General features: G+C 31.3%; 1 protein-coding gene across 2 annotated transcripts in view; it reads left to right on the top strand.

The window, feature by feature from the left end:
• The window catches only part of LOC121113734 (follistatin-related protein 1), a 260,114-nt gene that overhangs the window by 170,855 nt on the left and 75,866 nt on the right, over window positions 1-13,393 (top strand). The gene's annotated exons all lie outside the window — the stretch shown is intronic.

Genomic DNA, 13,393 nt, shown 5'->3' with positions numbered 1-13,393 from the left:
TGAATATGATTTGAAAAACATATATTTTTGAGTATTTTACCCATTTATATCGAAATTAGTCTACTTTTGCATTTGAAAAAAAATATTTAGCAAACATCACATTATTTTGTAAAAATAGATATGTTGCATCTAAATATGACTCTTAATAAGCAATTGCATTAATGTATTCCAAAATAATTCCATTTAAAAGTGGGAAAAAAACACTTACAGGGTTAGAAAGCAAAACGTGGACTGAATGACTGATTTTAGAAAAATGTCAATAATTTTATTTTTTGATAAATAATTTTTAAAAAATTTCGAACGAAACTTTGAGACAGGACCATTGTGAAAATGTTCACTCAATATGGCTGCCCTCAGCAACAATCACAGCCTCCACACGGCGGCGGAAAGCCTTGCAGGAGTTGATGATGAACTTCTCAGACAAGTTGTTCCCCTCCTTCACTACGGCAGCCTTCAGGGAGTCTATGTTCGGATGAGATGTTCGGTTAGTCTCCCTTTCCAAAGTGTATCTCACAGCAAAGTCCAACAGGTTCAAATCCGGTGAAGATGATGGCCACATGTCCTTGGGCCAAAAATTAGCCATGTTGTCGGTGCAGTACTTCTTGCATTTGGACGATGCGTGTGAGGGTGCACCATCTCGGGTCCACACATAGTTACCCTCTGGGTGGGTGGCCTTGAGCCATGGCAGTAGGGTGAGCCTTAGCATCTTGTAGTTGGCCTCCTGACCGATTTTCTCCTCAGCCTTAAAAAAGAAGGAGGCGTACTCTTATCTTCGGACGCCACGACCCACAGGACCATTGTTTGGGCCGGATATTTTGTACGGAACAATCCCTTGACCCCCTTTGGTGATCCCCCATCCAAAATTGTTTGACGTTTGTAGACCTGGTCCACAGTGAAAATCTTCTCGACAGAGAAAATTTTTACTGTGGACCCATTTGCCTTGCTCCACGCACGAACTGTCTTGCACCTCTGCAGTCTCCTTTCCTTCAGAGTGTCCGTCAACAGGTAGCATGGGGTCCTTCTGTAAGTGGACAACCCAAAATCCTCCTTCACAGCCCTCCTGATTGTCCCTTCGTCCACGTTAAACTTATTAGAGAGACGATTCATGGATTTTGTGGGGTCCTCCTTGATCTTGTTCTTCAGGTCTCCAAAAAATCCCTTTTACAGTTGTGTCTTATACTTTCTTCTTTCCTTGAGAAGTGTTTCCATCCTTTTTTATCTTGGCACCCTTGAAAATGAGGCTCTTGGAGCACTTCACAATGTCCATAATCTCTGCCACCTCAATCTTGGCATCCAGAAGGTCTGAGATCCTCTGACTTTTTGTTTCTTGCTCACTCAAGATGAAAGATTTGATAAATTTTCATTATTGTTTGCTTATGCAAAAGGACAGGAGATTAGGAATATGTAGGAAAAAGTCACAAAAACCTCTCTATTTTAATTACATAATTAGGATTTGTTAACAGTCCACATTGGCTTCCGAACCCTGTATATTTTTGAGTATTATATGCATTCAGTTTTTGTTCACGGCCTACGACTGAAGTTTTGGACGTAATGTCGGTCCAAGTCGATCCATAAAAAATTACTTTAGACTAACTCGTTAAAAAATCGATTTGGACCAAGCCTCATTACCAGTAATTGTTAAATAGTTTAAAATGTTTATTAACTAATTTAAATGAACATCAGCAAATCTAATTTTTGAAAAAACTAAAACAAAAATATTTCCCAAACTATAATTTGATTGTGAAAGTTTACTTTTTCTTGAACATTGAGTATAATCAAAATGTAATGTATTAAAAAATTAAAGAGTTTTTGTATATTTGTGGTAACTTATATACTTTTATTATTTTGTTAAATTATAACTTTTCTACATTGTTGGTTTATTTTCTTACATGCCCTTAAACCACAAACTTTAAGGATTATATTCTATCACAAACAAAATATGAGTACTCTTGTAGAAAAATATTCTTTTGAAAATAAAATTAAAATGTTTTAACTTTTTATTTCAAAAGGAATTGGTCAACAATACAAATAGAAGTTGTTGTTTGAGTAAAATTAAGATTTGTACTACTAATTATATTTATTTTCGTGCATAAATAATTGAAATGATCCAAGTAAAGAAATGTTGTAAGAAGAAGAATTATTCGAGTTTTTATGTAGTTGGTAATTTTAGGAGTGATTCTTACTTTCTAAAGCTTCTATCATTATTATTTAATCCTCGAAGAGTGAACGTCCAGGTATAAGTTTAATCACGATTATGTGTGATCATGATTGATGAAGAGGAACACAGAGAGAGATATACCAGACGAGTTATCAAATAAAACAAACCGGTGCTCTCTTGCTTACGTAAAGAAAAGTAAAGAAAATAACACTTGAATGTGATCGAATTTATGTATGCGCACTCCAACCAGTTAGTGACAAATTCCAAGAAAGTAATGCTATTATTACTTTCTTGGAATTTAAGTGTTAATTCGGGGTCTTCAAGATTCAAGACCACCGTCTATCCCATGAGCATGTCCAAAACGTTGGAGAGCTCTGTCACAAATTCCAATCTAGACCCAGAGAAGTTATAGAAAACAGCCCAGGCCAATCCCCACCAGTCCTTTACGGTCCATGCAAGAAATATCGGGATTTCAGATGGAAAGAGCCTTGTGAGGGTGGAAAGGCCACTTTTGATACCAACAATGAAAGAAACCCATCTCTTCCGTTGTAAGATTATTTTAAATGAGTCTTTTGACTTGTTCGAACTTTTTTTGACACCTTTGGATCACCTACAGCCATGAAGTCAATTATCTCGACTATACCTTTTGAGTGCATGTCGAGGAGAAAGCATTCAGTTTTCTGTCATCCATACACCAAGGCCTTTAAAGCCACTTTCAGTCAGCACCGGGTATGATAGAGGACTATATCCGCAAAGTGTGTCAGGACTTTCCTGCCGTCTGGAAGCATCATTGGCTACATGAAGTAGGATAATTTCTCATTTTTCCTACAAGAATAATCATTTCTTATCCATGACAAAGTAAAAAATGTGCAATCTTGAAATTTAGTATCTATGCCATTCAGACTTCAATATATGTTTTAAGAATAGCTTTGTATTTTTGAGTTGTTTTTTTTAAAAACATTAATAACACTGTCCAACATCAAAAATGGTACAAAAACAGCATTATTTTGTTTTATTTAATAGAATTTGATTCCCTAATTCCAAATATGGCCTTATTTTTTCTCTCATAGCCTTCAGAAAAAGGCCATACATTTTTTTTTTTTTGCTATATTCAAGATTCAAAGCTGTTTTAAGAATTTTTTACCGTTTGGCTTTAAAATACATTAACATAATTCATCCTGATCTTCAACACTGAGGGGTTAAAATAGCTTTGAACCCTAAAAAATGAACAAAAAATGTATGACTTTTTTCTGAAATGAAAATTTATATGAGAGAAAAAATAAGGCCATATTTGGAATCAGGGGATCAAATTGTACTAAGTTGAGCATATGCTGTTCTTTTGCATAAAAAAAGAGTGATTTAAATTTAAATATATATAACGATTAAAATTGCATTTTTATGACTAAGTCAATCAAAAAACAGCTATAAGATAAAAATCATAGTCGACTATTGTATCTACACTGTAAAATAGTGAAGAAGTAAGATTCTGTGCATGATATCTAACATTCTTATGAGTTATAAAAAGTTTAATGTTGAAATATATAGAAACATAGATAAAATGCAGCATGCATTGAATAAATGTCTTTTATCTAACCAATATTAACAATATATGAACACTAAATATTCTGTAACATAAAATAATTTACAACTAGCGTATAATTTTGCTCTATTATTATCTTGGGTTAAGATATTATACATACATAATGACTAAAATAAAGAAATTCAATTATTTTTTTATCATATAATGTTCTTACATTTATAACGGACCACATAAATGTAATAGAGGGATCTGCAAAACTTTATACTCGTATATTCTTAAAAAATAAAGATTAATTTTCTTTTGGAAAGAAAATATATGATTTAATACATTTATATGGACATTATAAAACCTATTGAATAAATTATAGAATATAAATATTAAAATATATATATATTTTTAAATAATTGGACTCTTTAATTATTCAATTCATCTTCTAAATTAATACAACAATCTGTGTATAAACTTGAAAGAAAATTCCTAGCGCAGGTGTTATATTATAATGGTTACTGATACTTAATCAGTACAACTCCATCTGAATCGTAAATGGATAAAATAATAGACACGACAAGAAAAATGCAACTCTTGTAGCAAACTGATTTATTTGTACTGAGTGTTACGATATTTCGAATTAATAGGTTTTGAATTTAGATGAAATCATATCAAATACATTTTATGGGTTTTTTCACAATATCCGGTAATACATACATTGTACAGGTGTAATGTATATTTTATAATAGTAGCTGTTTTCGATAACTGATGATATTTTGTCGAATATGTGAACTGGATTTGTAAGCACAAAATTTTACGATTTAAATGGTTTGATAACAAAACATTTATATGATATTGTTTATTTGTCATTCACGTGAGATGTGGAGGTTACTGTCAAAACATATTTTGAGTTTGTTTGGCACACTTTTTTCTACAGACTAAACTAAAAACTGACAGCTTCTACTATGCTAATGAATCATTAATTTTCATCAATGTGTTAAAATTATGAGGTAAAAAATTTTTAACCATAAAAAAATCTGTTAAATTGTTGATTTTATTAAAATTTCTCATTATTATTTCCTAATTTTTATATAGAACACATCTGGTACAAACGTTTTGACATTATAAAATGTTATAAAAAATGCTTAAATGATATATATACCTTGTAATGGAAAAATGTCACATAATATAAATATTATGCTTAAATATAATTAAACGAGTTAAAGAAAAATACTGTCAAATCCAGCAGCTGAATAATTATAACTGTTTTCTTCATTTTTACATCTTTATTGTGTATTAATTTGTTTCATACAATTAGGATTCTGCTAGTACATACATCATTTAATGTTAAAAATGCTTAAAGTAAATAATATATATGTAAATGATTCATATAGTAATAAATTTCGGGCCCAAATTTTGGCCTTTTTTAAGTTTATTCGGGTTATTTGCATAATTTTTCGGTTGTCAGTGCCAGAACTGATTATTGTAGATTTTCCGATTCTCAGCGCTAGAACGGGAAAACAATATTTCGGTTCTATTCTTAGATTGCCTTTCAAATTGACTCGTGTCAAAAGTAAACAAACCTTTAGATTGAAAGAGGATTTCTCAACTGATTTGATCCAATTATTCTGGTCAATAAAGCATTTTTCTCCCCAATGATTCAACTCCAATTTTTTCCTTTTTATTGGACAGTTTCTATAATTTAAATTGTATGATCTGCTAATATACTAAAAATAAATCAATCGTAAAATGACAAACCAACCCTAAAAATTTCAAAATAAAGTTTGAGAAGAAAGCAACATAACCTTCATGACATTTTGTTAGATTAACTACCGGCAGCTATAAGGAAAGTCCAAGGGGGAACAAAAAACTTCAGAAAATAAACTAAATTAACAAAAACTTCCTTTACTCAAAATAAGGAGATGGGGAAGGTCCAGTAAAAAATTATTTAAATTGAATTTGAGTCTATAAAGAGAACTCTCTAAAAGAGTGCAGACTGAAGAAAAAGTCTTCAGATGCACACCCTCCATTCAGAGGAAAGTGATCCAAAGAACTTGACTGCCTCTCAACAGCTGACTAAATTTTATGGCGGGGGGGTTTGCAGGATTATAAATACATATATAGTTTTTTGTTGTGAAGTTTTTACGAAAAAAAATTGAGAAATTATTTTTTTTTTGATAAAATTTACTAAAATTAATTATCATCTTAGAACAAAATTCCATTTAATAAATTCAGTCAATAAAGTCATGGCGTCCCAGTGCTAGCTGACAGCAGTTTTGAGGGCCTAGCTGTTTGGATGACGGGCATTGAAGGCCTTCCCCTCGACATGAACCCAAAAAGCATAGTAACAGGCGTTAGCATCAGGGCTGTAGGGTGGTTAAAAGTGTGAAACCCCGAGATCTTTTGCATGGGCACTCATGGACTTGAAGGGATTGGCTGGGGCTGTTTTCTTTAACTCATGTATGTCCAAATTGGCCATTTTGACAGAACTCTTCTTCCTCTCTAACGTTTCGGGTGTACTGATTGTGTTGACGGTGGTTCTGGAGACGCCTACTATGAAGGAGTTTGTGAATGGAAATTTGTCGATCACTTTCATGTGCCATTTTTGTGACTTGTACGTTAGTAAGAGAGCTCAGATTTGTTTTATTTTCTAACTTATTGTTTATGCTTCAATATATGGAAATATGAACTAATTTCAACAACTCACACTTTATTAGTTATTGAATTAGTAAGGTTTCAGATTTCAATGGACCAACCAGTATAAGGGTATGTTTTTCAAAACATTTTTTTAATGTTTTTACTGTATAAATATATGTAACTTTTTTTAAATGATTAATAGTTGCTTTTGTATTTTAAAAAGTCTAACATTTATTAATTTATTGTCATTAAAATTTTAGCTTAAAGATTAATTTAAAGTTTCTTGTATATATATGTATTAATCATAATTTAATTTATATTTAAATATATAAGTTATACTTTTGTATGCGAATGAACCTATTTTAGGAGGTCAATGTGGGAGTTATTAAAGATTAGGATTAAATATTTTCCATTTTTAATATAAATTATGCACATTATTTATTCGCAATAAGTGTATCTATATATGGTTTTGCCTTGTATATAATGGAATAATTCATTTTAAATGCATCATTAGACAAGAACATAATTTATAAAATAAGGCTATTAATTCTTGAACAAACTTCTAATTTGTACTCATCTTTAATGAGGTAATTTTTATTTTTTCATTTGAATTAAATGAGATTAGTTCGGATTAAAGAATTTGTTTTTAAAATTAATAATATATAATTTCTTTATTTTTTTATGTTTCATTTTTTGTATATATATAATTGCAAGTGACCCTAATACATACATTTAAAATTGAAAAATATGTACCATTTGGTCCATTAAAATCGTAACAATTTGAAATTTAAACTTTAACAAAATTAATACAAAATTGTCTCAGATCTCTTAATCAATAATTTAGCCATCCTTAGCTACAATTAGCTGACAGTGGCTTTGAGAGGCTTGGTGTTCGGATAACAGACATATGCCTTCTCCTCGACATGCACCCAAAAAGTTTAGTCGAAATGGTTGCCATCAGGGCTGTAGGGGACCAAAAGTGTCAAAAAAGTGTTAAAAAGAACTCAAACGACTCATTCAAAAGAGTATTGCAACGGAGGAGATGGGTTAGTTTATTGCTGGTATTAAAAGTTGCCCCTCCACCCTCACAGGGCTCTTTCCACCCACTTTTTAAATAGCCTTTTGGACAGTTTCATGTGAAATCCTGAGATCTCTTACATGGGCTTGAGGGAATTGGCCTGGGCAGTTTTCTTTAACTCCTCCAGGTCCAGTTTAGCCTTTTTGACAAACCCTTCTTACTCTTCAACTTTTTGGGTATTGCTGAAGGCCTTGAAAGTGGTTCAAGAGACGCCCACGTGCTTGGAGTGCAGGAATGGAAGTTCGTCGATCACGTTCAAGTGTCATTTTCTCGACTTTTATGTAAGCTAGAGAGCTCAGGTTGTATATATATAACGAAATATGAATTAATTCCAATCACTGAACCTTCATTAATCATTAAATTAGAAAGTGTTTAGATTTCAATGAGCCACCCTGTACATGAATGTCTGTAGCCTATCTCATGACAGTTTATTTAATGTTCTTTTGAGATTATAAAATTAAATGTGCGTATGTACCTTGCGTAGGGTCCTTCAGATAAATCAGAACCATGAGGTACTCATCATCAAAAGGACTCAAGAAAGTTTTGTTATTAAAATATATTTATTAGTGCAATTGTAAAAAATATGACCTGGTGTTATGCTAAAAATAATAAATAATAACATGGTAGCCTAAACCGTTTGAAAATTTTTTGGAGAAAAACAGTTCAGCGGCGATGTCCTCTTCTCAAGAGCCAAATAACAATGATAATAAATAAAAAATGCTATGATTGCCAACTTGAATAAATTATGCACGCATATTATTTTATATTTTCTACAATTCTAGTTATTATTATTCAACTTGTTATCACTATATTTACTCATTAAAAAAATCATTTCTAAGACGATACCTTAGCTAAAGACGCCTTTGCAGAACAAAACTAACAAATATTGACACTTATTATATTTATGAAATTATGGTACATTTCCCAGATATTCACACAGTATTGCTTTTAGCCGAGAACCATTATTTTTGGGATTTCTTGGATATAATTTGGAAAGCTTTCGACATGGTCTAGTGAACTTCATGCTAGTGAAAAGAGCGAGGTAAAGTTTCTTATAATTTCTGGAGATATCAACATTCTGAAACTTATCAACAATGAAGATGAGCTGCTTATGAAATCATTCAAAAGATCTTTGAACCTTGTTAACTTAGACCAATATTTTGTTGTAAGAATATGACTTAGTGAATATTATGAAGGAAAGATTCTTTACTTCTATTTGAGTTTGACTTGCACTGGTAATATACACTAAAATAACTCTTTAGAACACAAAAATCTTTTGATTTTCATACTCAATTTAAGTAGCACTTAATATGATTAGTAGAAATCTTCAATCAATTTTTTTATATCAAATCTGCCTTTTGAGTACTTTCGATTTGAATTTTTGCAGTAATTTGCCTTTTCGATAGGTTCGAGCAAACTTTGAACTTTAAAAAAATCAATAAGCTACATTAAAAGTAATTTATACTTTGCAAAATTTTATGCTAATTTTAATTATATACTTATAGTTTATATGCGAGCATCCAAGTCCGACAAACTGTATTTTAACGGCTAAAACCCCACTATTTTAATGGATTTGCATGAAAATAAATAACATGCTGGTTTTTCATTTGTTATACGCCAAAAATAATTTATTTAAGTTAAAATTAAATAGAATTTCATATGGAAAAGAGTGTTTAATTTTAAAAGGTCTATTTTATCAGCAATAAAGATTTGAATTTCTTCTTTTTGAAGTAGAAATTTATTGAGGTTAAGTGCTTAAACTTTTAAAATTTCATTATAGTGATTTATATTACATAAAAAAGGAAAATATATAAATCCAAATATAAATAAATAAACAATAGAGTTTTATTTATTATTTTATCAGCTCCTTAAAGGTTCTTTCTTCTATAAAATAAAAACAAATCAAAATTGCAGCAGAACTAAAGCTTTTAGAACCAAATATATTTTTTTAAATAAAATATGTGGCATTTACGCTTCAAATGACCTGTTTGAGTGTAAAAGCAATTAAAACCAAAGATTTATTAATTTCATTCGTCTATATCATATTCTACAAACATATATATATATATATGCAAAATTACTTTAATTTAAAATACTTGAAGGAATGCTACATGAATAGGCATTTTAGCTTAAAATTATACTTTCTAGACGAGACTTACAGCTTAAAACAATCAAACATTTCCATATGGCGATCACAAAATTGTAAAAAACAGTCTCATACTAAATATTCTATACAATTTTTTTAAGCTAGTCATATATATAACTGAATCTCACAGTTTGTATTTGACAAAATCAATAGCATGATAAATTTTTTTCAATCAAAACCCTTAAAATAGAGTGATTTTTCAACCATTAACCCGTATTTTCTTAAGATTGAAGGAGTCCACAAAAAATATATGCACATTATGTACTTTTATCTGTGTTCCTGACTTCTTCCTTAAAGATTGTATCACGTTTATCTTTTGTGTATAAATATTCCAAAACAAAATGTACTACATAAATTCGTGATCAACACGTAAAGTACTACTGGAATTGAATATGGTATTCTTTTTTATTGACTCGTGTTAACTTAATTAATATTATTTTTTAATGTTCCTTTTATTGGTCAGATGGAGTCGCACTGATGAAGTATATGTAAACATTATAGTATTACAATTGCTCCATCCGACCTAGGAACTGTCTTTGAATTCAATATACAGAATCAATTATTATTTTTCCAAACCAAATATTTTGTGATTTTTTCAGAAACCATACATACTTATATTATATAATATGCTCTAATATAATATTTATGCCTTCCAAATGCATTCTGGTTACATGGGGTACATACCAAAGTTGAAACTTTACTAAACTCCATATTAGACGATTTTTTGTTTTTTGATATATTTGTTAGAGTAATTCTACACTATATTAAGGTTTGAACCAATAAATAATATACATAAAAGTAGGCCTATTATCTGCAAAACTTGAAGTTAACTGCAAAATAGATTTAAATTACGTGTTTGATTGTTCAATTCTGACAAAATGCATGTTAGAGGGAAAAACAACTTTGTTAATGAAGGAATAACGCTCAAATTTTTCATTTTTTTTTCTTTCCAATGAGTTAATTTGAAGCGTAAATAATTAATTTTCTCTTCTTTCTTTTTTACATAAGAGCATCTGATGCTATGAACTCTAGTTCAACAGCAATATTTATGTGATTTTAATAATAATGTATTTTAATAAAAGAATTTCCTCAAAATGAACTTGTTCAACCCAAAAAGGTTTAAAAATGTATTTTTTGTGAAATATTGATTTTTTTGTGATCTCTAGGATCATATTAACATTATTCCAGTTAATAAAATAGTTTTAACCCACCTTTTTTAGCAAAAAAAACTATGATACACTGGTGTGTCTTATGATGTGAAGTGAGTTTTTTATCCTTAAAAAAACGGTATTTATTTATTTCTATTCTTCGTATATATATTTAGTATTTAGTGAAACTTTATTTTGTATTATACTTGACAAAACAGTTACAGATGATACAGCTGCATACAATTTAGTCGTCATTTAGAATAAAATAATTTAGTATTTTCTCTATAAAATTATTAAAAAATTCTACAAGTGATATTTTTGGAAGGAATTTATATTATTTTGCAAAATTAAATGTCCATCACAAGTCCTACATATAATACAAGTTCATTTTAATTTATGATATGTTTTAGAATACAGACCTTTCGTATAGTAAAGTTTCGCCCATTGTGTTAGGCATAAATGTTGATAAGTTCCACTATTATGTTAATTAATATATCAATTCAATTATCTATTTCAAATACTTTAATAAAGTTCTATTTTCATTTAATAGCGTAAGATAGTACACTTGTTCCTTCATTTGAGCAGTTAAGTCCATCTCAAATCGTTTTTGTCTTTAAAATTCATTTTTCGAAATAGGGCTTCAAAGAGGAGTTGCAATCATTAGCTTATACTTTTGCAATCTCATCATCAACAATAAATTCCGTATGTGAATTATTTATCAACATATGCTTCATGTCAATATCTACTTCATCAAGATGTTACTGATAAGATCCCCATTAATCTGAAAAAAAAATTTTGGGTTTGTTTTCTATCACGTATATTTAATTCAGCTGAATTTATTTAATACTTTTTAAATGAGTAAATACATTTCAATATGTATATTGTGGATATAATCCATTATTTCTTCTGGACAAGAATTGAATTGAATACAAATTATCATATCAGCACAACAAAGGATACTACGCATAGGACAACTATAATATACCAGTTGATACATTGACAAAAAACTAGAGAGCGTAGTTTCATTCTAGGGTTGATATTCTAGTTTTCTTGTAAATACAGTTAGGTACTATCATGCGTTGGAGTAATGAGGAACGTGCATTTGCCTCCGACTATTTATCGAGTCTGTCAATATCTACAACCCAGCTTGACTTGCAAAATTATTTAAATGTACTACCAAGAGACCCTGTTCTGAACCGTAAATCAATTATTACTTTTCTCACTACGTTCAGGCAAACTGAGAGTACGACACGTCAAATAATGGGAGTACTTTGATCCATCAGGTCATGTGAGAACATTGAGGCAGTGTGAGCTTCAATCTTACAATCCACACGACGTTCTGCGAGGAAACATACAATAGTGTGCTAACCCAAATCCTCAATAAGTCCATAAAAGGCCTTTCTATTCACTTAAAGTCACATTTTGGTGTGCAATTTCCTCCACTAGAATTATTGGTATTTAGTTTTTTGAAGAAAATGATGTTACGGTGTCAGTAAATTGGCATGAGAACATTTTAGAGAAATTGGACCTAGCGGATATCTCGTTTCAATAGGACAGAGCAACACCTCAAACTTCAAGAGCATCAATGGCTATTTTGAGGTTATACATTCCGGAGTGCCTCATTTAAGTACCGGGTGCAGAAAAAGTATTAATACCTACTAAAAACACAGCTTTTAATAGGAGTAGTTCCTATAACTTTTGAATAGCTTAGATTGGAAGCCTTTGATGTACATACTGTTAACAAAAATTCTGTATATGTCACGATGGAGGTAAGAAGAGCCATCAAAAGCAATTTGATCCGCACCGGTAAGACCACCTTGGACATCATGAAGGCCTTAAATGTCAGCACGGCCACAAATCGTTTGCCTGATAGAGACAACCTTAAGGGCAAATCCAAGAGTGTAAAACCTACCAAAGTGAAGTCTGACGAGATCTTGGAGCCCTTTAAGTTCAACCCATCAATGAAAATGTCAGAGTACACCAAGAAGAAGAAAGTGTATAAGTTTACTTTGGGTAAGACCATCCAAAAGGTTGGAGGAAGGTCGTTTAAAAAAATTGAGAGTCAATTTTGAGCGATATCAACATTTCTTGAATTATTTGAAGTACAAAAGCAACCGGGTATTTTTTTTCTCAGATGAAAAGACCTTTACCGTTGACCCCTTCTACAACAAGCAAAATGATCGGGTGGTATGCTTTGGCAAGTCAGACAGTAGCATCAGGACAGTCGCCAAGATTAAACATCCGGCATCTGTGATAATTTTAGGGGTTGTAGCATGAACTGGAGAAAAAATGTCTCCAATTTGTTTTCCTGTTGGATACCGGTTACATGCGGTATCCTACTTGATGGTGTTGAAAGAAAATGTGGTCCCATAGATCACCAAGACTATGAAGAAGTCCAACAAGGCCATGTATGTATTTCAGTAGGACAGGACTCCGTCCCATACTGTTCATAACATGAACTTCTTGTCCAAGAACCTTTGCCTCCCTTAGACCCCAAATCTGAATCCACTGGATTAATCCATTTGGTGGCAAATTGAGATGAAGGTCTGTAAAGTCCGCCACCCGAATATTGATGCTCTGAAGACCTCCGTTAACCATCAGTTGAGGATCATGAAAAAGGACTACGTTGCCAATGTGTACAAGGGGTTTCGGAGGCGCTTAGAGGTTGTCATTGAGGTTGATGGTGGCTTGATTCATA

The sequence above is a fragment of the Lepeophtheirus salmonis genome, chromosome 2, assembly GCF_016086655.4.
Source record: "Lepeophtheirus salmonis chromosome 2, UVic_Lsal_1.4, whole genome shotgun sequence".
In the NCBI taxonomy this organism is placed as follows: Eukaryota; Metazoa; Arthropoda; class Copepoda; order Siphonostomatoida; family Caligidae; genus Lepeophtheirus; species Lepeophtheirus salmonis.
Note: the sequence above shows the minus strand (reverse complement) of the source record. Positions and strands in the feature narration are given on the sequence as shown.